The 23,617-nt window shown below is 38.7% G+C and overlaps 1 pseudogene; it reads left to right on the top strand.

Moving 5' to 3' along the window:
- Positions 1-22,359: 22,359 nt before the first annotated feature.
- The window catches only part of LOC110595168, a 91,646-nt pseudogene continuing 90,388 nt past the window's right edge, over positions 22,360-23,617 (top strand).

Here is a 23,617-nt window from a genome sequence, read left to right as displayed (position 1 = left end):
TCCATTTGCAACTACTAATGGCTTTCAGTACAGTGATGGGGAAGGGAGCTGGAGAGCCTGATTTCTCACCACATTTTGAATGCCATATATGCTCCTTAATGACTTGAGAGTTTTTTGGTTTTTTTTTTTGTTTGTTTGTTTTTTAAAGAGCATGCTTTATTTGTTTATTGAAGAGTTTCTTTGTCAAAGGCTTCTCTCTCTAAGGAATGTAAGATCTGGGGGGAAGTGATTTGGAGAATGATGAGATGCCATTCTTGCCTTTCAGGTTTTCAGAATAGGGCATCGTTAAGGAGGAATGCTAGGAAAGGCCTCAAAGCAGCTGGGCACCTTCCAGGAAGGAGAACCGGATTGCAGATGGGCCGGGTGACTTCAGATTGCCACTGGGCTACAGAGAAGGAGTTGGTACCTTCTTCAAGAAGTTATCTGCTTTTTTGTAGTACTTTCCCAGCAACAATAGGACTGACAAAGTAAATACATGAATATGATGTCATGTCATTATAGTGAGAGATGGGACAGCCAGGAAGCTGGGGTTAGGGCACAGTGCAGATGTAACACACTTTCAATGAATTGATCACAAGAGCTCAGGTTTCAGAACACTGAATCCTAGAGTCTGTATTGGCTGAGAGTGGAGGGGCCAGACTTGTGGGACTTGTGGGTCTGGTGGACATTGCATCAACGCATTCAGATGACTTCATGTCATGTATCTGCTTAATCTGTCTAAAGTGAGAGTCCTGTGCTTAACTATGAAGACATTGTGGGCCAAATGACCTGGAACGTGTCGGGCTTAGAAGGATCATCTGAAGAACTTGGCATGACTGACCACGCTTGAAAAGTCCCTCGAACTTCTTTAGCACATTAAAAACAAAAACATAAAACAAAAACACAAAGCAAAAACTAACTTTATCATATAATGGAAATTGGGCCTGAGATGTAGATATTGTAAAGCTTCGAAAGGACATACCAAACCCCAAGCTAAATTTCTTGGGTCCTTTCACTTTCCCTAAGAAAACATGTGAGGCGAAGTCTCTAGTTTAGGGCTGGGAGTATTCACTCCACCCTTCAGCCAGAAATAAAAAGTATGACTCAGTGATTCAGTGACTCAAAGAGAAGAGGTTGCACTTGCTGCCTGGCTCTCTGAGGCAAGGCCTCTATCCACACCCTACACGTCACTGGTCATCCTTGGCCACAGCCTCTTGTCCACTTAGATAGGCACTAAGACTTTTTGTTTGCTATCCATGCCACAGCATGGCTTATACCATTTTTTCCTCTGACAATTAATTTTGTTCATTGTGAAAGGATTATGTACAATTTTGAAAAATTTGTTCCATTTATTCTTCTTTGCCCTTTTGAAGTGGAAAGAATAGAAAGTACAGATAGTCTGCTACAAGTAACTTGAACACACCACTTAGGCTCAGAAAAATTTGGCTTAATTCACAACTTATTAGCTGTGTAACCTAAGGCAAGTCACTTAACTTCTCTTTGTTACAGATCCTGGTGTATGAAATTAGAGGTTTGCACCAGATGGGTTCTAAATTTCCCTCTAGCGCTAAAGATCCCTACGCAAGCCCAACAGAAGATACATTTTAGACCAACATTAGGTCTGCCCATTCCTTAACAGAAAATCCAGTTTTGCATCCTTAAGAGTAACAAATACCTCCTGCGCAGGAGGCAAAGATTGGGAAAGGAAAGGGTTCTAGTTTTCTTCCTTTTCTTTTTCTTTTTTCTTTTTCCTGAGTTGGAGTCTTACTCTGTCGCCCAGACTGGAGTGCAGTGGCTGCTCCTGGCCACCGCAGCCTTGACCTGCTGGACTCCGGCAATCCTTCTGTTCAGCCTTCCAGTAGCTGGAATTATAGGCACGTGCTACCACGCCCGGCTAACTTTTGATTTATTGTAGAGATGAAGTCTTGCCAAGTTGCCTGGATGGGTCTCGAACCCGCGGGCTCTGGCAATCCACTTGCCTCGGTCTCCCAAAGTGCTGGGATTACAGGCCGAGCCACCAAGCCCAGTCAAGGTTCTAGTTTTCACTCTTGAATAACACAAAGGATTTGTTTAAAAAACAGGTTTTATAGAGGTTTTAATTTCTCTGAATTCCCAGGAATACTCTATTTTTGACTGATTTTTTTGAAGCTTCACTTTTTCTCACAGAATCAAAAATCTCAACCTTCTATCTCTACCAATCCCACATAGAAATCCAGTCTTAAAAGCTCACACATGAAGTGGTTTCTGATTTCACTTCCTGTATTAAGTCTCATCTTCAACTCTACACCCCCAAACCCCAAATTCCTTTTGTCCTTTCTGGCCCCTTGACCACATTTTAATAGTTAGAAACCACAGACTTGAGTCTGTTACCTCTCTCTCACCCCTGTGATCAGCCTCCCAACGACTCACTCAGTGACTACAAGTGAATTAGTTAAAATCTGTTTCTAAGAATCAGTTAACGTTGCTTGACATTTAGGCACTTCTAATTACTGACATTTTGCTTTGTATTTGGCCTATCTTGATCGACTGACGCCTGAATCATTTAGATTCCCAGGGATCTCTGTCTTTCCTGTTTGGGGATTGACTGTGTAGACACATTTATATGAGCTTTAGATGCCTTAACATAAGCTCGGGTTTCTATATGGGATTAAATATTTAGAGAAACTATTGCTTGTCTCAGTTGCTTTTTGTTTTTAAATGTAAATAGCCCATAGAACTTTGAAAGCAATTTCAGGTACTATACAAAGCCTCACCAAGTCCTTGGCAATATTTGTGTTGACATGGAGCAATATGGTCCTGGAGGCTTTGTTCTGAATGACTGGTACTTCTGAAAGCAGATGCTATTGTAAAAACGTAGCTTAGGATAGCTCCACTTATTTATCAACACTTTCATGCAAAACAAATATTCAGTTAAAGATAGCACGCTTTGAGCTTCTGATTAGATCACAGAAGTATAAATATCACAGGGCTTTTACGTGTTTGTGTGATGTGAACCAGCAAGGTTCTTTCCTCTGACCCTTCATTTTTAATACAAACCTGTTTAGAGAAGCATACTATTTCTCGCCACTGTCCTGACTCAATATACTGTTCTCTGGTTTGCATTACTTGAAGAAACAGGAGATTTAGAGATCAAATAAAAATTTTAAAACAAAAATAACCCACCAACCTTTCTAGATTCTGCTATACATCATTGCCAGTGAGGAATGCTTGTTCCACACTGGGTTGCAGGCCTGGGTATTGTGGGGGGATTGTTTGAAAGATGTGAACTCAGCCCACCAGCTTCCCTGTTCAGGATTCATCCCACTTCACAGTCTCGCAAGCTCTTCTTTAATAATGAAAGTGGTAGACTTCTAGGCTGGATTTAAGCATTTAAAAAATATAATGGTTTGCATACTGTGCAGTGATTTGTAAAATGTGAATGCCTGCAAAAGCCGTGGTTACCCAGCATAACATTATCTTATTTTTAGTTACACAACCAGTAAAACAGCTGGAGGTCTAAAATCATGGCCTAGCACTAAATGCATTACTACATTTTATCCAGGCAGTAAGGGCCTGTCCTTTTCGCTAGACGATAGGAGAAAGTGAAGTGATTACTGGCAAATTAACACTTCCAATTTTAATAGAGAAGCAAAGCCTACATAAAAGCGTTGGAATTAGAATCTATGCCAGTTAGATATTGTACAACATAAAATGTGTATCAAAGCCACACTAAAATACGACTGCATTTTATAATCAAATGAACCTTTATTCATTAAGCAAGAGATAATACCGACCCAAGTTGACTGAAGAAGTAACCAGCAAAATATTTTACTTTATAGCTTCTCAGAATAGTTAATAGAATCTTCTTGGCAATAACAGCAAAATATAATTGACACAGAGAGAGCTGTGCTAGTTTTTGTTTTCTCTATAAAAGCATGAAGTAGTGTGTAACACCGCATCCTGATTATTTGTAAAACCAACCTTTTCAGTTTGCACAGTAATTTTCATATAGCAGACCCAGAACATATTAGGGTTCATCATATGAAATTGTGACATTGACTTATCTGACTTAAAAAATGGCAGTTTCATATAGTCTGATTCAAAGTGTTTCACCACAAGGCAAACAAACACATAAAAACATGTTTGTACCTGATATATTTCTTTGTTATAAAAATTGTGAATTTTGAAAGTAAATATTCTAGATTTTTTTCCCCAGTGATGTTCACTGAGTGGGTGTGTCTAGAAATTGCACGCACTATCTGCCAGGCTCCCAAGCCAGACTATAATACATGAAAATGAACAAACTATATTTTATTTGTTATAAGAAAGTGGGGTCTGGGTGCAGTGACTCATGCCTGTAATCCCAGCACTTTGAGAAGCTGAGGCGGGAGGACTGCTTGAGCTCAGGAGTTTGAGATCAGCCTGGGCATCATTGTGAGGCCTCTTCTCCACAAAAATTTAAAAATTAGCCTGGCATAGTGGCGTGTGCCCATTGTCTCAGTTATTTGGGAGACTGAAGCAGAAGGATTGCTTGAACCCAGAAGGCAGAGGCTGCGATGAGCTGTGATCGTGCCACTGCACTCCAGCCGGGGTGACCAAGTGAGACCCTGACTCAAAAAATAAAATAAAATTAAATTAAAAAAATAAAATGGAAATAAAAGTATCTTTGCTATATTTGTCGATTTAAATGAAAACATACAAAGACAATCTCTTGACAAGCCCTATGGCTTCTTCTCCACTCCTCTTACAATCAAATTCCGCCATTGAATACCTCTTAGAAGGAAATCGTGAAGTGGCTGGTGCCACCGCTTCCTTTTAATCATCTGCTTTTATGCCACCCTGTAGCCCTTGTCATCACCCAGAATGACTTCATGTCTGGAATCTGAAATTCAGCCACTTTCTTTGACCACAACCTTTTATTGTTACCATTCTGCCCATTACTCTCCTGAGTGTCTCATCTTCCTTGAGGCAGTCAGTGCCTCACCCACTTACTTACCCTTTTCCCCATCATTTTTGCTACTGCAAGTATATCATTTTGAAATTGTGTTTTCTAATTATTTGTTGCTGGCGTATAGAAACTCAATAAATATTTTTAGTTATTTTGTTTTTGGCAACTTTGCCAAATGTTTATGCCAATAATTTATTATAGGTTTCTATGGGGTTTGGAATAAAGAAAAATAATGATTTTTTTTTAATTCATACCCTTTTTGAATCTTTTGTTTTGCTTTCTTATTGTTAGACTTTCCAGTATAGTTGTAAATAAAATAGTCATATGTGGTTTTTTTTTTCTGATTTTTAAGCCAATGCTTTTAACATTTCCCTATTAAGTATGGTATTTGCATTAGTTTGTTTAAATTCTCTTTATGAGGTTAAGAATGTTCCTGCCAAGTTTTAGTTTACAAAATGTGTTTTTTTAAATGCTCTATTCCCCTGCAAATCTTGAGATAATCAAATGTTTTTCGCTTTTTATCAATGAAAGTGGTGAATTAAATTAATCAATTTTCTAACAATAAACCAACATGCATTCCACAGCTAAACTCAATTTGGTCTGTATGTATTATCCTTCAAAAGCATATTTGTTTTCCTAATGTTTTATTTACATCTAAATGTATGTGTGAAATTTGACTGTAATATTCCTTTCTTATGTAGTTCCTGTCTGATATTGGTATCATACATCATAAAATGAATTGAAGAGTATTTCCACTTTTTCTCTTTCCTGGAAGATTGGATAATGCTGGAATGATAAGTTCTTTAAAAGTTTGTTTAACTTGCCATAAAATCTGGGCATGTTGCCTTTGTGAAAAAATTTTGGCTACATTAATGGTCATAAAATTAATTTGACTTTCTGGTTCTTTCTGAGTCAATTTTGGTAAGTTACATTTTCTTCTGTGAATTTCTCTATTTTGCCAATTTATTGACTTTTTATGGTTATATTTTAAGATCTTTGTAGTAACTGTAGTGCTTCTGTATACACTCCTAATAATTATTTTTAAAAAATATATCTTTCTTTTTTTTCTCTTGGTTAATCTTACAGGAGATTGTTAATTTAACTAGTCTTTCCTAAGAACCAACTTTTGGCTTTGTTGATATCAATTGTGTATTTGTTTTCTGTTTTATTGATTTCTGTTCTTTTTTTGTTTTTTGTTTTGTTTTTTTGCCTACTTTCTTAAGTTTAATTTTCTTGCCTTTTATCTAACTTCTGAAGTTGGATGCTTTGTGCATTTTCTACCTCCTTTTTTTTTCAAATATAAGGACTGAAAGCTAAAAATATTTCTGTAAATGTTTCAGTGGCAGCCCATGTTTCTATATGTGTGTTTTCATCATTTTTTCATTTTGAATCTCTTCTGATTTCTATCATAATTTCTTTCTTACTCATATGCTGTTTGGGAGCATAGGTTAAATTCCAAATACATTTTTTAAAATTTCATTTTCTTTTTGTTTTTGACCTATAAACTTGTTTCATTGTTGTGAAAGAACTTATTCATATGATATGAATTCTTTGAAATGTGTTGAGACTTGTCTTATGGTGGAGCATGGGGTCCATTCAAAAAATATGCTGGATATCTGAAAATGAATATATATTCTTCAGTTGTTGGATGATACATAAATACAATTTGCAAATTGGGTTGTTAAGATGCCTTATTTATTTATTTATTTAGGATTGATTTAACAATTACTGGTAGAGTTGTGCTAAAATATTGTGCTAATTTCTGGATCTCAGTCTTGTCCATCAGAGCTGAAAAATTTTCAGTCATTTTATCTCCAGATATTGTTTCTCTCCTCTTCTCTTATGCTTTTCTGGAGTACTGATTAAATGTGTGTTGGTATTCTTCAACCTTTATCCCTTGTCTTTCCTATCTCCCATCTCGTTGTCTTTCTGTGCTGCATCTGGGTGATAATTTTAACTCTATCTTTTGATATGAACGCACCTTTCAGATGTGTCTAATCTTCTATGTAATCCATTTTAAAACTTCAATTATTATCATCTTTCAATTCTATTCTATTTATGTCTTTTTCTTTTTTTTTTTTTTTGAGTTGGAGTCTCACTCTGTCGCCGAGACTGGAGTGCAGTGGCTGCTCCCGGCCACCACAGCTTCGACCTGCTGGGCTCTGGCAATCCTTCCACCTCAGCCTTCCCAGTAGCCGGAATTACAGGCGTGCACTACCACGCCCGGCTGATTTTTTGATTTATTGTAGAGATGAGGTCTTGCTGCCCAGGTGGATCTCGAACCCGTGGGCTCAGGCAATCCACTCACCTCAGCCTCCCAAAGGCGCGGGATTACAGGCTGAGCCACCGAGCCCGGCTTATTTATGTCTTTTTCAAAACTACGTGGTCATTTTCGTTGTCTTCTTTTCTCTTGCTCATAATTTCAATGTTTCTTTTAACTACTTTAAACATGGTAATGAAACATTTGCAAACCATACTGCTTTCTTTAACCATATATATATATTTTCTTTCTTTCTTTCTTTTTTTTTTTTTTGTAGAGACGTGGTGTCACCAAGTTGTCCTGACTGGTCTTGAACAGGCTCAGGCAATCCACTCACCTCTGCCTCCCAAAATGCTGGGATTACAGGCTGAACCACTGAACCTGGCCCTGTATTTTCAAAATATATCTACTGAAGTCTCTGCAGGTCTGATTCTGCTATCTGTTATTTCTTCTGGTTTTTGCTCATGGTACCTTGTCTTCTCATGTACTCAATAATGTTTGACTGTGAGGTCAAATTCAATGGAATTTTATCTATAGGAATCCTTAACAACCTGGGTGAAGTAGCACTCTTCCAGAGATGAATTTGCTTTTGTCAGGAAGGTGGGGTCATTACCAAGCTGTGACCCTTTAAAAATAAATTCTTGGCTTAAAAATTCTTTGGACTGTCATTTTTTATGAAGGGTCTGCTTTCAACTTAACCTCTTTAGTCAGGTCCTGTGTTTCATCTTTTGTTCCTCGTATCTCTCATGATTATTTAAATAAAAGCTCCAAGTCATTAAAAAGCAGAAGATGCTCTAAGGGCAGTAGTATCAATGAATGCCCTCGGTGATTATAAGTTTTCTTCTGATAGTTCCAAGATTATCCCCAATTCTAACTTTACTCCTACCTCAAACAAAGCCTGTTTGTTCCTTCACATCTTTTAGACCTTTTATCTTTGGAGTTCCCTGAGTCTCAGTTCTTAGAATTCTTTTTTTAAATCTGTGTTTATTCCCTTGATGACTTTGTCTAAACTCCTAAGTCCAAATCCATTAACACAGTGATTATTCTCCATTTATATCTTTAACCCGAACCTACATTGAACTCCTTACTTGACTTGCCCCACAAATTGATTTCGTCTTCATTTTTCTCTTTTTAGTTAACAACAACTGCATCCTTCTAGTTCTTCCAGTTCGAAGTCATCTTTGACTCCTTTTTTCCCCTCCCCATGTTTACTTCATAAATAAATCTTACCAGTTTTATCTTCAGACTATGTCCAGAATCTGACCATTTTTTTTCACATCCATGGCAACTAGGCTTATCCTTGCTACTATAACCTCTCACCTGGATTACTTTAATAGTTCTAAATGCTCTGGCCTATCTCTGCCATTGCCCACTTCAGTCTATTCCCACCCCCAGCAGTTGTGGTGGTTCGGCTAGGATGTCATTCAGATAATGCCACTCCTCTGCTTTCAGACCTCCAGGGTAAAAGACAAAGTCTTTATAATGGTCTTGAGGCCCTACAATCTGACCTCATTTCCTTTTACTGTCCCCTAAATTCTCTCTGCTTCAGCCACACTGGTCTCCTTGCCATTCCTTGAACACACCAGGCATGCGTCCTCTCCAAGGCCTTTGCACTTAGGTTTACTCTACCAGGAACGCTCTTCTCCCAGATTTCTGCATAGCTCCCTTCCTCATCTCCTTCAGGTGTCTGCTCAAATGTCACCATCTCAGTGAGGTATGTTCAGATCACTACATTTCAGATGATTACTTCTCCCTCCAACATTCTCTATTCCCTTCCCTATAAGTGCTCTCCATAGCACTTATATTCCAGCATAGTAATTTTGTTTAATGTTTGGCACTCCTACTAGCTTCTTAGATAGGACAATTTCTCTATTTTGTTCACTGATAGAGTCTCAGAACCCGGGACAGTGCTTTGCACATACCAAGCATTCACTACATAGATGTTGCGTAGAGGAATGAATAAGTTGAATAATTAGTCTGTGTATAAAAATTGACAAATTGAGAACATAGAACACGAAGTGATCATTAAAGACTCAAATGTTGCCTTCTTTTCATGGAAGAAGGGGAGGAATGAAAAAAGAAAATCATAGGTAACTTTCAATATACCCTAAAAATGTATCAAGTGCTCACTATGTATCAATTCCTCAACACCATTGTGGAGATGTTCATTTTTTCTTTCCTTTCTCTGTCACCCAGGTTGAAGTGAGTGCAGTGGAATAATCACAACTCACTGCAGCCTCGAACAACTGGGCTTAAAGGATCCTTCTGCCTCAGCCCCCCAAAGTGCTGGGACCATGCCCGGATCAAACTTTCTATGTTTCTATCTGTTTTCATCTGTGGCTTTCAGACCAGAGTCATTTTATTTTAACAAAGACCTGATCATTAAATAAACACACAAAAACCAAATAATTATTTGGAGATGTCTACATGCTTGCTTAAATTTTTTTTGAGCTTGTTTCTCAAGCAACACTGAGAGTGACCTACCAAAAACGATTCATCCTGGCTTATCGGGGTACTAAGTGTTTTTTTTTTTTTTTTTTTAACATTTCTTACAAGTGGCCATTATACATCATTATAAAATTTTTCTGTTAGTATAGTGTAGTGTGTGTGTGTATAGTATGTAGTGTGTATATAGTACAGTGTAGTGTGTATAGTATATATTCACTTTCCATGAACTTGAGTGCACAAAGAGCATAACTTTAAAAACTTGAAGACATAACTCCACCTAGTTTCTAAATTGAGTCCTTATTATACTAGTGATGTGTACTAATCCTCAGTCAATTAGGGGTATATTCTCCCTGGGTTGTCTCTGAGGTGTAGGGAAGGACTATGCAATGCCAGTGAATTGGAGAGGAGGGGCCTCTGATCTCTGTCTATTGACTGTTCTCAAAGAATCCCTTGAACTGAGTGTGTTCACACCATTGTCTCTGGTTGTGGTCCATACACTGAGTTCAATTCTGATTTTGAGGCTCCTTCTGGCTCCCAGGGTTTATCATCCCTTTTGCTCCCTCATTGGAAGTAGGAGGGCATGAGACAGTGTTGGATGCTCTCTTATTCCTCTCTGGCGCTGAGACTCAGGGAGCTGCCTCAGACCTATCACCATTTCACTTTTGTAGCAGCCACATCATGCTGGCTAAGGTGACTTCTCCTTGATGTTTCTCGACTTCCCAACTTCTCTTTGGAATCCCAGTCTTCCCTGCTCTCAGATTCTTATCTGGAATCTCTACCAGTTCCCCTCCTTCCAGAGCTAACCCTGGGGAGTGGTCCCAGGGCAGGGTATTGAGAATTTTTTTGCTGGCCTGCATCATTATCTTTGTTGTTCCCTTTTCCTAATTTCCTACACTGGACAATGAAGCTGTAATTTGGTTTTCAGCTGTACTGTTTCCAATCTATTACTTATGTTATAAACATTATATGCTTCAACTGAAACTCAAAAAACCCAGCTCTTAAAACCAAGCCTTTGGCACGTCTGTGTATTACCTGTGTTATGAGTCTTACAGATCTATCTTTAAACTCAAACCTGGGTATGATCATTTTCTTTCTCTTTGCAGTTTGATAATCCTGATATTCCAGGAGGCAGTGGGTGCTTCTGACTTGATGAATGTTCAGAAATGAGGGTAGGGAAGCTCAAAGGAAACTGGTGTAAAGGAAATATGGTGACAAAGGTCCTCTCTGAATCACAGTGGCTTAAAAATATTTAGCCACAAGACTCTAAACATATGTATTTAAAAAAAATTCTCATAAAAATATTTTGTGTTTTCATCCTGCTAAGGGGCAATTTATTTCTTTAGCTGCTGTCCCTCTTTGCATGGCCTCAAAATAAATGTTTGTTTATAATTATTATTCTTTGTTTACTTTTTCCAGTTTGTGAAATAACTACAAAGGATTGTTCTTATTCATCTGTGATTTTTTATATCACAGGGTATATGAAGAAATCATAGTCTTAGTAAAAAAAAAACAAACTAGAAATATCATAAAGATATAAAGAACAAGCTGTATGATCAACTGTGCGTTAGAAAATTGACAAAACTTTGGGAGTGTAAACTAGTACAGTCTCTATGAAAAACATTTTGGTGATTCCTATACAAGCTAAAACTCGACCTCTCAGATGACCCCACAATCCCCCCTACTGGGAATATACCTGGAGGAACTCAAATCATTCTATGAAAAAGATTGCAGCATTTTTCACAATAACAAAAACATGGAACAAACCATGCTGACCATCAAAAGAGGACTGGATTAAAAAGATGTGGCACATATACACAATGGAATATTACACAGCCATAAAGAAGGACAAAATTATGGCCTCTGCAGCAACTTGGATGGATTTAGAGTCCATCATACTGAGTGATCTATCACAGAAACAAAGAACTGAGTACCACATGTCTCACTCATAAGCAGACCTTGAACAATTATCATACTGCCATAAAAAAGGGATTGGCAGTAGTGGGAAACTACGGGAGGGGGGGCACACCTCATCAACAATGGTACCTACATAATGAACATTTGTATACCTGACCCTGAATTGTACCCCTCATATTTAAAATAAAAAATTTTAAGAAAAGAAAATTGACAAAGTTAAAAAAATGAAACCTTGAATCTTCCCAAAGCAGAACAAAAGCAAAGCATTTCAATTTCTTTTGGAGATGATGATTTGATTTTCTGCTTACAGGTCACAAAACTACTAAATATGTTACTTCTTAGACTGTAAGAAAAGAAGACCAAGACTAAGTGCTCTTTTTATACTGTGATGCAGCTCTCTGATGACAGCCTAGAGAGTTACCATGAAAGAGTCATAGCTTAACCCCTTGTGGTTCCTCTAGGCTGTTTTTAGCCTCAGAACTTCAGTACTGCTTCGACACACATGAATTCTAGGGGAAGCTGTGGCTCTCAGTAAGCTCCCAATAGCCTTCTGAAAGCTCAAAACCCCTCTCCAGAATCGATTTCCTTTAGTACATTCCTTTCCAGATCTGCTGCTTGAGAGGAGCAGACAGAAGCCTTCATAGCACATAGGTATCTAGGAGTGAGGTGCTGGGTGGGGGTGGGATGGATGGAGAGAGAAGCAGAAGAAAAAGTCATGAATTCCATCTTGCATGTATATGCTTGCTCTGGAAATCTCAACACTTGCTAGTTTAAACCCATTCCTTCCTAAAGGGGTTGGGTTCAAATCCTTCCCCAACACTGTAGTGCAAGAAACAAACCATCAACGTAGACACAATTCTCAAAAGTCAACAACTCAGCAGTAAAGGGTGGCGTAGTTAACTTAATTTCAAATCTTTTTTTTTAGAGAAGTAAATTCTTTGGAATTCTCCAATCATTACCCTTTGTTCGTGCCCAAAGCCTACTCTTGTGTTCTGATGGTATGAATAAGACCAGACATGTTTTCCTCATTACCAAAAAAAGTTGGGACAAACATTGCTTTGGTTTAAATAATTTCAGGGACTGTGCAAAAACCAGAGGAACAACTCATAGTAACAGCAAAAGCAAATAAAACTTGGTTTAAATATAGTTGTCCCCTTCTTCCCCTCTTTCTTTCCTTAATAATAGAGCATTTATTAGAGGAAACAAAGTAGGATCCGGTGTTTCCAGGGTGGATAACATACACAAGTCAAATCTCTAGTTTCAGTGTATAAATGTGTGGTCTCACTGAAGTCTTTATGAAGGCCTCAGCAGCTCAAGATAAGAGTTTACATTTCACAATCAGTTAAGGCAAACTTAAAAAAGAAAAAAGATGCCAAAGTAAATGCAAATACAAGCTGCCTCTAGTTTATCATTTGGAAGTTATATATTTGGTATTATAAGAAGACCAAAAAAGACACCTGAAGGGAGCTTATCCTCCACACAGAGAGACATGTTTATGACTCGACCCGAGTTGCTCCATCCCCAGATGTCTGCAGTGTGGTCTGGACATCTGTTTTTAATAGTTTCCAGGCATGCCAGTGAGAACATTATCACAAATGGGTTGAATATGGTTTGCACAAGGGGGTGGGGGAGAGAAACAGACAACTAATAGATGTTCAATAGTTTGGATCATTCTTAATTTTCATGAACAACTCTGGGAGTGTGGTGCCGAACTCGATATAATCCAAATACATGGTGCTTAGTTAAAAAGATTGCCATGGACAAATTTTCCATTCTGTGATATTTGTTACACAGAGAGCACTCATTTTAAAATGTTTTTGTTTCTTGACAAAGTAAGATTACCAGCTACTGGGTGTGTATAGGTAGAAGGGTGTTATCCTTCTCACATCATTAACCTAAGGGCTTGTCATTTGGCCCTCTTACTATCAGTGTCAGCACCTTAAAAGCAGCCTCTTCTTCACGGGATAAAAAGGGGAACAGACTGGGTGTGGTGGCTCACACCTGTAATCCCAGCACTTTGAGAGGCCAAGGTGAGAAAATTGCTTGAGCCCAGGAGTTCAAGACCAACCTAGGCAACATAGTGAGACCTTGTTTCAATAAAAAAAAAAATAATAATTAGCCAGGCATGGTGGCAAACGCCTGTAGTCCAACTACTTGGGAGGCTGAGATGAGAGGATTGCCTGAGCTCAGGAGGCCGAGGCTACAGTGAGTCATGAATGTGCCACTGCACTCCAGCCGGGTGTTGGAGTGAGACTTCAACTCAAAAAAAAAAAGTGAGGAACAGATCCAGAGGAACACAGAGGAGGGACGTGGCGTGGAGAAGGGTTCAGCTGATAGTTCGGGCTGACTGTGCTGAGTTCTGTAGGGCAGGCGGCCTTGGCAAAGGCCAGAAGACTTCCAGGACTCCTCACAGACTGCTGTTGGTCATGTCAGGCAAGAAAGCGTCTGGCCCAGTCAAGCCAGAGGTTGCTGATGACAAGCCTGAGTTTTGTTTTTCTTTTTCTGACCTCAAACTTAAAACGAGCCTAGAAGAAAATGCAGGAAGAAAAGTAAACATCCATCAGATAGAGGGAGCAAGAATTATTTTGAAATATCACTGTGCAATCTCCCATATTCTTCCTATAATTTTTTTTCATTTGTATCTACGACAAAGATGATCTAAGTTACTGTTTTATCCTCAAGAGGACAAAAGAAAAAAAAAAAAGAAAAATTTGGCACCTACGGTTTTGTACCCATTGATTCATTGAAACTGTATTGAATGTATCATTTAATTTAATTTTTCAATGTTATTCATTCACATGGCACGAAATTCAAAAGTACAGAAATGTGTACGCAGAAAAGTATCCTCACCCCATCTATTAGCCAACTCATTTTTTTTCTTGAGATATTCTATATAATATTTTTAGACCTGAATATTTTTCCTGGCAGAATGAAAAAAACACTGAGACAATGTTTGAGTATGAATCTGCTATTGAAACATTTAATGACACTAAGTGAGTATGTTTTAAAAACCTAGTTACATGCTCAGTAAGCTTAATAGAGACCACAAAGGAAGTCTTGGTAGTCTCTGGCCTCAGGGAACTTCAGATTCTGACAATCAGAAAGACGATATGCATAATGTAAATATATTTTACTGAAATAAATAATAATATGCCTTATAATTTTCTACACTTTGATTTCAAAAGTCTTTACAATTGACTCTTTCTCATTTATCTTCTGTACATGAGTTCTTGAATGGTACCCGGCACAGAATAGGTAGTCAGTGCATGACTGCTGAATGAAGGCATGGATTAATGAATAAATGGAGAGCAGATCAAGATGGCAAGGCGAGGTTTGAGAGAGGAAGCCCTACTAATAGCCTGGAATGGGTGGTGATAGTGAAACAAAGTACCGAGACCCTGGAACACTGAGAGTCTCCCTCAGGACAAAGAGAAGTGTCAGGTTCATGAAAAAGGTGAAACTTCACCTTGAAGCACAGAAGAATGGAAGGAGGAGGGAGGGAGTATGAGAACCATTCTAGGTGGGGTAGGGTGGGTGAACAGAAAAAAACAAAGCTATAGTGGCAGAAAGGCACAGGTTGCTACGAAGGCCAGAAAGGACATTGACTTGATGCCAGTATAGACTTCCTTTTGAGATTTGTTGAAAATTTGGAGAGGCAAGGAGAGACTGAATTGTGATGAGCCTGAAAGGCCAGCAAAGAGATTTGAGTTTTATCTCAAAGGGACTAGAAAGTGATTGAAGCTGGGTGCGGTGACTCATGCCTGCAATCCCAGCACTTTGGGAGGCTGAAGTGGGAGGATCACTTGAGGCCAGGAGTTTGAGACCAGCCTGGGTAACATAGCAAGATCCTGTGTCCAAAAAATTACCAGCTACTTGGAAGGCTGAGGTGGGAAGATGGCTTCAGTACAGGAGTTCAAACCTGCAGTGAGCTGTAATCATCGCAGTCCAGCCTGGTGACAGAGTGAGATCCTGTCTCTAAAGACAAAACAAAGCAAACAAACAAAAATCAAAGAAAATAAAGCGAATAAAAGCTTTCGAGCTGATAAATGCTTAGGAAATGTAATTTGATAAGCTAGAACAGGAGACTGGCTCAGTATGTAGTGATATTTAAGGCATTGCATGATAATTGTTGGAAAGGATGCAGTTCTGGGAATGGGAAAGACAATTGATTAAAAAACATCTTGGAGGATATACCAAGGCTATGTGATACTTTTTTTTTTTTTGAGTTGGAGTCTCACTCTGTCGCCCAGGCTGGAGTGCAGTGACACGCTCATGGCCACAGCAGCCTCGACCTGCTGGGCTCAGGCAATCAATCCTTGGCCTCAGCCCTCCAAGCAGCTGGAACTACAGGCACACACTGCCATGACTGGCTATTATTTATTTAATTATTTACTGTAGAGATGAGGGCTCACCAAGTTGCCCAGGCTGATCTTGAACCCCTGGACTCAAGCAATCCTCTCACCTTTACCTCCCAAATTACTGGGATTACAGGTGGAGCCATCATGACTGGTTGGTATTTGATAATTGATGAGACAACAGAGAAGAAAAGGGATGGTGGTGTTTAACTTCAGTTATCTAGAATGCCACTAATTCGATGCACTCACATTTACTGACTGCCTACTGACTTCAAGGCCCTATACATTCCACAAAGCAGATCTCTCAGATACACAGTTGAACCCCACTAAGAATCAAGTCAATATACATTTCCTTATTGGGAAGGTAACTGACTCTATGCCTTCTCCAGGAATTGATTTTTTAAAGGAGAGAAAAAAAAAAGAGTTGTAAAATGCTCTCAAAATCAGGTTTGATGGCAATTAGAATCATTTGTCTGCCGGAAGGACCCATTTTGTTGTACCATCTTTCTCTCCTTTTTTAGTTCTGAAATGTTCATCGTCATGCCAACCCTATGATTTTTTTCACTCTTTGGCTGAGGCTCTCTGGACTTGTTTGCCCATAAATCCTGTGCTCTTTTAGAACTTGTGGTTTGTGAAAAATTGATGGCTGGTGTCATGTTCCCTCCCTCCCCAGCCCACCCTCTGCGGTCGTTCCATAGTGGTATATAATAGCAACACATCAGAAGCCACAGAAAACTGGGAGGATTTACTTGTTAACAAAGAAATTATAGCTTCAGAGTGCTAATGCCATTCCGAGCCCGGGCAACACGCCGCTTGGCATTTGCTTGGAGTTCTTCATAATCTGCTTCAGTCAGTTTTAGGTTTTATGAATTTTTTTGGGGGGGCATTTAAAATAAATGAGTTTGAGATGTGTTTTCTTCTCTAAACCTCCTTTATTTCATTTTAATGTGTGCTCGTGCGCGCACACGCGTGAATGGGCGTGCACACACACACACACACACACACACACACACACACACGCCCTATAAATACGTGCCTTTAGCATTTGGTTGCCTATAACAAAAAGTGAAAATTGCCCCAGAACGTGACATTATTTAAAAAACAGCTTAAAAAATTTGGATAAGGTTGAACAAAAACAAGAAAGAAGAAAGGAAGAAGAAACACTCCCCCTTAATCAAATCCTTCATTTCCCCTAGAGCAAGCAGTTCTTAATTATATTTAACAGACACAACAATGTGCCACAAGCTGGTCCAAGCAGCTGTGGGAAGGCTCCATTTTGTGGTGATCATGACCCGGGAGGAAGACTCAACTGGCTGATCTGCATGCTCCCTTAGTTTATACCGGCATCATTTCTGAGATTTACTCAGTGGGCCCGTTTGGGGGAAGGACCAAGGCTCATTATCCCCCAGCTGTATTGTTCTGTTGATGTTCTTTTGCAACTAAATATTTCAACCAGGCTTTCAGTGGGTCCTTCCAGATCTGTCATCTACTCTATTTTACTAATAGTTGACTGTGGATAGATCGGCATTTCCGTGAGTTCACTCTTCGGACCAGAAACCTGTTGAACTTGTCTCCAGCTGCAGAACAAGAGTTTTCTTCTCTCAACCTGTTGCTTAACTATAGTTTTGTGAACAGAAGATAGAACAAGCCCACTCCACAGTTGTTCTCTGCCCACCCACTCCCGATTCTAGTTACCACTCTAATTATATGTTTGTTTCCTTAGCTGTACATGTCTGTTCTTTTATGTTAACAAAATATGAATGCACGCAAAGGAGGGCAACCACTTAAAAATAAATGCTACTGCCCATTTACAAGATATTTTTCAGCAAGAGGACTAAACTTTTTCTATTGTATTTCTTTATCTTTCTTTATCTAGGGTAAGTAATCACAATGAAATTGTAGAATGGAAAGAAACACATTCTGTTACTTGGGTTTATTAAGTTTCTCATCATCTCCCTTTTATGTTTCTTTCAAGAGATGTTTTACATCCCAGAGGATCTGAAACATTTTCCCATGTAAATAGACATCTAAATCACCAAATTCTCCATTCTTGTTTCTTCTCATGTAGTTTTTTCTTTTCTATTTATAAAATTGTAAATAAAATAAATTGCTAATTAAGCTTTAAATCACTGAATCAATTGCTTTCTATTTATTCACTGATAAACATCTCATATTTACATCATTATAACTTTCTTTTGGATCTAACAACATTTTTAACATCAGACCATATACTTGGCTAAAGTTAGAATTTTGGGGGGGTTCGTTTCTGATAGAATTTTCAGTACTAAATCCATGTCTAGTAATTGTCTCTAAAATGGTGTTTACTATACTGATTTTCTCTTGTTATTTCTTTTGGCTTAACAGGTAGTCAAAGATGTTTTCATTTGTTGCTATATTAAGACCCATTAGAAATTAATAATGAGAGTAGCAACAAATTTCCGCCTAATATTTTCTCAATTTTCCACTGATTTAACACTATTCTGCACATACGCCGATTCCATTAAAAAGCTCTTCCACTTCAATGTAAACAGTGTTCTATTAATAGTAAGGATGTTAGGGCTGTGGCTTATGGCCTTAGGCTTCCATTTTATTATTCAATCTATCTGTGCCTCATCCTGTATTTGTGAGGGGACATTGGGCAAGATATTTTAACCCTTTCTTTGCTGCCTTTGAAAATGAGGAAGATGATTGTTCATAGAGATGCAAAATGAAGATAATGCAAGATGAAGTGACAGAAAGGTCCTAGACCCTTGAATTGAATTATACAATTATAGATATTCCAGCTCCACCAGAGGTCCCAGGCCTGTTTCTCAGACTCTTCATTTGGATTTAATGATCTTTGTCTCAGTTGCTGTAACTCATCATTTTTGCCTAGAGATTCTCAACTTTGGCTGCACATTAGAATCCCTGTGCTTTTTAACACCCCCCCCCCACGCCCCTGCTCCATGTATCACTATTTGTAAAGTTTATCAGGTGATTCTGATGTGCAGCCACAGGGCCATGCCCAGTAACGTGGTGATTAAAATTTGTTTTTAATTCCTTTCCCTCCCTTTGAGGAGCATCATGATTTTTGGAGAAATGCTTTGAGTTCAACAGTAAAGTTTTTAAAAGGATGCTTGGGGTTATCATGATACAAACCTGTGGTCCTCATCTCCCAAAGGGGCAATAATACCCTGAGAAGGTAAAGATATTCTGGGGGGAAAAAAATGGAAAAACTCACTGGAATGGCGATAAGTGACTCTCTTTGTACAGTCGCGTTAACCAGCCTGCCTGGATCTTTCTCTGTTTTTTTTGCAGCTGAGCGGCTGACAGCTGGCTGAAGTCTATGTGCATCAGCAGCTCTTACCCCTACTCCCTCCAACTCATCCAGGTCAGTGAGGCAGGGCAACGAGGCTGCCCTCCAGCTGCTGGTCCAACTGTCCTCAGCCAGGAGTTAAGAGTCTCCAAGTCTTGGAACTCAAGTTTATCCCTCTTGTGTTTTGGGGTCCCATAGGCCCCTCTAGTCTGTGACTATACTGGGTCCAGGCCATCTGGGATGAGAACCGGAAAAGCTGAGGGAAGACATTGTCTGTGCCTCCCCTACTCTCTGGAGCAACATAGTCAAGTGTGAGAAGCAGTTTCTTAGGGAAGCTCTCATACAGTGTAGCAAAGTTGAACCCTGTATGGAAGGTTTGTTTTCTTCTATCCTTTTTTTGATTCTCTTAGAGTACCTTTTTTTCCCTTCTCTTCCTTCTTCAAGTTTATTGCTTTTTTTTTTCCTGGTTAAAATAGTAGTGATTGCTAACTATCAAAAACTTGGAAGATACTACTCCTCTACCAAAAAACCCAAACTAAAAACTAAAAACCAAAAACAAAGACCCACTACTAAAAATTCATCATGTTAGCAGTTTATTTTCTTCCAGTATTTTTTATATATGTATTGCTTGGTCTTACATATCATACTGAACTTCTAACTTTTTCAGGAATAAGTTCAAACAGAGATTATAAAGATGTTTAACATATCACTAATAAAGTAATTACATTGTAAAAGAGAATGGAAAAATTCTCACAATATTTTGTTGAATAAAAATAGTATGAGATGGAATTACATAATGGGATTTTATGCATGTATATCAAAATGATAGAAAGGAACTTACTACTGATTATCTCTGATTATTATGAGTATATTTACATTTTTTGTTATGTTTTCCTGTATTTTTGAAGTTCTTTACAATGAGAATGTTGTGCAGTGAGAGAGGGCACATAGATTAATAGTTCCTGGAGCCCAGTTTTGGGCCTACCACTTACTGTTTAAACTTGAGTAAGTTATTGAACCTCTGTGCCTTAGTTTCCTCATCTGTAAAACTGGATAATAACAGTACATCCACCTAAAAGGATTTCTATGAGGATAAATGATTTAATTACATAAACTTTTAGGACAGTTTCAGGCACAGAGTAAGTGCTACAATTACAAGTATACAATTTGTCAGTCCTTCAAAGAACACTTTGCTAAACATGTGTGTAGATAATCCACCCTTCCCAACTATAATTTATTTCCTTGGGATAAATTCTCAGAAATAAAATTCCTAGATTCTTGATAATTTCTGCTGAAATTCTTCCCAAAGCAGCTATAAGATGTTTTCAGGTCAGAAATACATGACATCCCCTGTTTTAGCAAACTCTAAGCATTATTGTTTAAAAGAGGTATGTGATAAGAGAAAATGGCGTATATTTTAAATTTAAATTCCTCAAATAGTTTGTGATGTTAATAATTTTTATGCTTACTATTGCCAAACTGTCTCTTTTGTAAAATTATTTCTATCCTCACCTACTTATTGGTGCCTTAGCATTGTTCTTATTGACTTGTATAAACTCTTCATATGGTAGAATTATTAGATATCTGTCTGACATAGTAGATCCAAATGTTTTTTTCTCGTTTGTGAAATTATAACTATTTTTTAGCTTTATATTAAAAAGTTGAAATATTCTGTTGTCAAATCTGTCCATCTTTTGCTTTGCTAATGTTGCCATTGCTTTTAAAGTTAGCTTTTAAAATTACTTCAGATGGGAAGATGATTAACATCAATCTGTATTGTTAGCTTTTAAAATCTTTTCAATGATGCTATAGGAAGTGGCATTCTTTAATTTTGGAAGATAACTTTTACTGACTAAGGTGACTAACCAGGAAGTATGAGTGAACTCACTCCATTAATCAGGCTGGAAGATGTCTCAGAATTTCACATCACCAGGCAGAATTTTTGGGATGGCAGTTTATTTAGCCTTAGCCCTTTCCAAGTACAAAAAATATAGGTTCCTTTCACAAATCACTGGGCAAATGTTGTCGCCAGCATAGGTAAACTCTGATTGAGGCTACATTGACCTCTACAAGGTCAGATTAGGATAAAAACCGTGTGGCATGTCTCCTTCATGGTGGTTTGATCACAGAACTGTTGCAGGTGATGTTTGTAGGGTTCTAGGAGAAAGATGGATGGGCCAGCTGTTTCAGGTAGAAGCCTGTTGACAAGAGGTCAAGTAAGTCAGCATGTGCATCAAGTTCTTTAGAGGACCCAAAGTATAATATTAAAGAGCAAAACTCTAGGGACAAGGTAAGTTGAAGAATCCAGAAACTAAAGACAGGAAATTTTGTTAGAAATTTGCAGTGGCCCACCAATATTGTATGACTTGGGATAGTTTGTGTTTTGGTTCCTCAGTTTCTCTGTGCTTCTCCGTCTAACTGTCATTTCCTTCCAGAAATTTTTCTGAATTTTCACTGGTAGGTGATAGTGTATGTTGGAAAGCAGTATTTGCCAAAACGAAAGATTATTTATAACAGAAAAAATTTACTTATTTCATCAGTGTCCAAAGAGGTGACTACTCATCTGGCCATTTTAATAGAAACGAAGGCACTTTCACTGAATGTTGACCTTGCTTTGCCGCGGGATGCTTTGTCTATGTTTTCTCTTTTTTAGCTGTTGTTCACTAAACTTTTCTACCTATAACACGAGCAAGCTTGATCTCTTCTTAGGCATTTTTTATATGATAACAACATCTTTCTTACAAGAGAAAGTTCTAGAAAATATTTTTTTTGTCTTCAAATATTCTCCCATGACACACCCATGAGTCTCTTTGACAGCACTGTTGTGGAATAACGTTGACACTCAGACTGTCAGCAATGAATGGAAGCTGACAACATGCTTTAACCTAAATTGTAAAGACTGTTGTCTGGCTATTCAAGTCAAAACCAGAGTTTACATAACCACCTAGCATGGTTTCTGGTTATGTAAAATGTGACTGAATATCTGAATCCTGGATCAAAAGCTTCCTCCACATGAATGGTTTAGTTAGGAGAGGGAAAAAAACCCAAGATTGAACTTTGCCAATGAAAGCATGGATCATTTCACATTTTGCTTTGTGAAAGAGCAGAAAGTAAAGACAAATGAAGAATATGCACGGGGCACATCAGAACACCAGGCCAGTGGAAAAAATATGCCCGGAAAATGTGGGGGAGAGAAGCAAATGACTCAAAGGAAAGTCACGAGGACCTGGCAAGCTTCCGAGAGAAGCTGAATAACAGGGGAAGAGAGATGCTTGACTTGGGCACAAACAACTCAAAGACTATAGATTCAGGTCCTCAAGGTTTTGGTCAGCATTTTCTAGGAGGTATGCCCCTTGTAAGTGCAAAGTGCTAGGCTCGGGAAGGTTTTTAAAAATGTTTTTATTCTTGATTTTACAAAGCTTATACAGGTTTGAAAGCACAAAGCCCTCATGGGGGATAAGTAAACATGAAGAAGGGGTCTGATTGAAACCCATAAATGCCCAGCATGTAGGGAAGTAAAAATATATACTGTGGGCCATCAGGGATAAGAGACATAGATGCTCACTCTGGATCTGAGATGGATGTTGAAATAATGGAGACAATTTGGGCAGAAAGAGAAGAAACAGGTTATTCCAGAAAGGGGTAGAGCCTAGGCACAGGTTTAAAGATGAGGACAAGGATAGCAAGTATGGGTGCACGGCCTGGCAGGGGTGAAGGGTGTGTGTTGTGGCTGAATTCAGGATGGTGTTAAGTGGTAGAATGAAGATTTTGGGCATGAAACACTTGACAAAAAAACCCAAGTCACAGTTGTAGTGACACCTGATATACCCTAAGGTACAATGTTTGTCAAATGATGAAAACTGAGCAGAAAAGTGACATTAAAAACAGGTGCTTGTGGTTATAAGAATCAATGAGCACTGAATTTATCATGTGATCAATAGCAAATCATTAACTTCTGTGGGTCAGTATTCTCACCTGTAAAATGGCGTTGATAGCTCATATCATAGAGTTGTTGAAAAAAAATACTGGATTAATAAGTAAATTTTTTTTTTTGAGTTGGAGTCTCACTCTGTTACCCAGACTGGAGTGCAGTGGCCGCTCCCGGCCACCGCAGCCTCGCCTGCTGGGCTCCAACGATCCTTCCGCCTCAGCCTTCCGAGTAGCTGGAATTACAGGTGCGCGCTACCACGACCGGCTGATTTTTTGATTTATTGTAGAGATGAGGTCTCGCCAAGTTGCCCAGGCGGGTCTCGAACCCGCGGGCTCAGGCAATCCACTCACCTCAGCTCCCAAAGGCGCGGGATTATAGGCTGAGCCACCGAGCCCGGCTAATAAGTAAATTTACTTATGAAATATAACACAAACATAAGGCTAATACCGTGGTGAATGTAAAAAGCATGGACTTTGAAGTCAGATAAATAACCTTGGGCAAAAATTCT

Source organism: Carlito syrichta, unplaced genomic scaffold (genome assembly GCF_000164805.1).
Source record: "Carlito syrichta isolate Samal-C Ts95f unplaced genomic scaffold, Tarsius_syrichta-2.0.1 Scaffold73648, whole genome shotgun sequence".
NCBI classification, from domain to species: Eukaryota; Metazoa; Chordata; class Mammalia; order Primates; family Tarsiidae; genus Carlito; species Carlito syrichta.
Note: the sequence above shows the minus strand (reverse complement) of the source record. Positions and strands in the feature narration are given on the sequence as shown.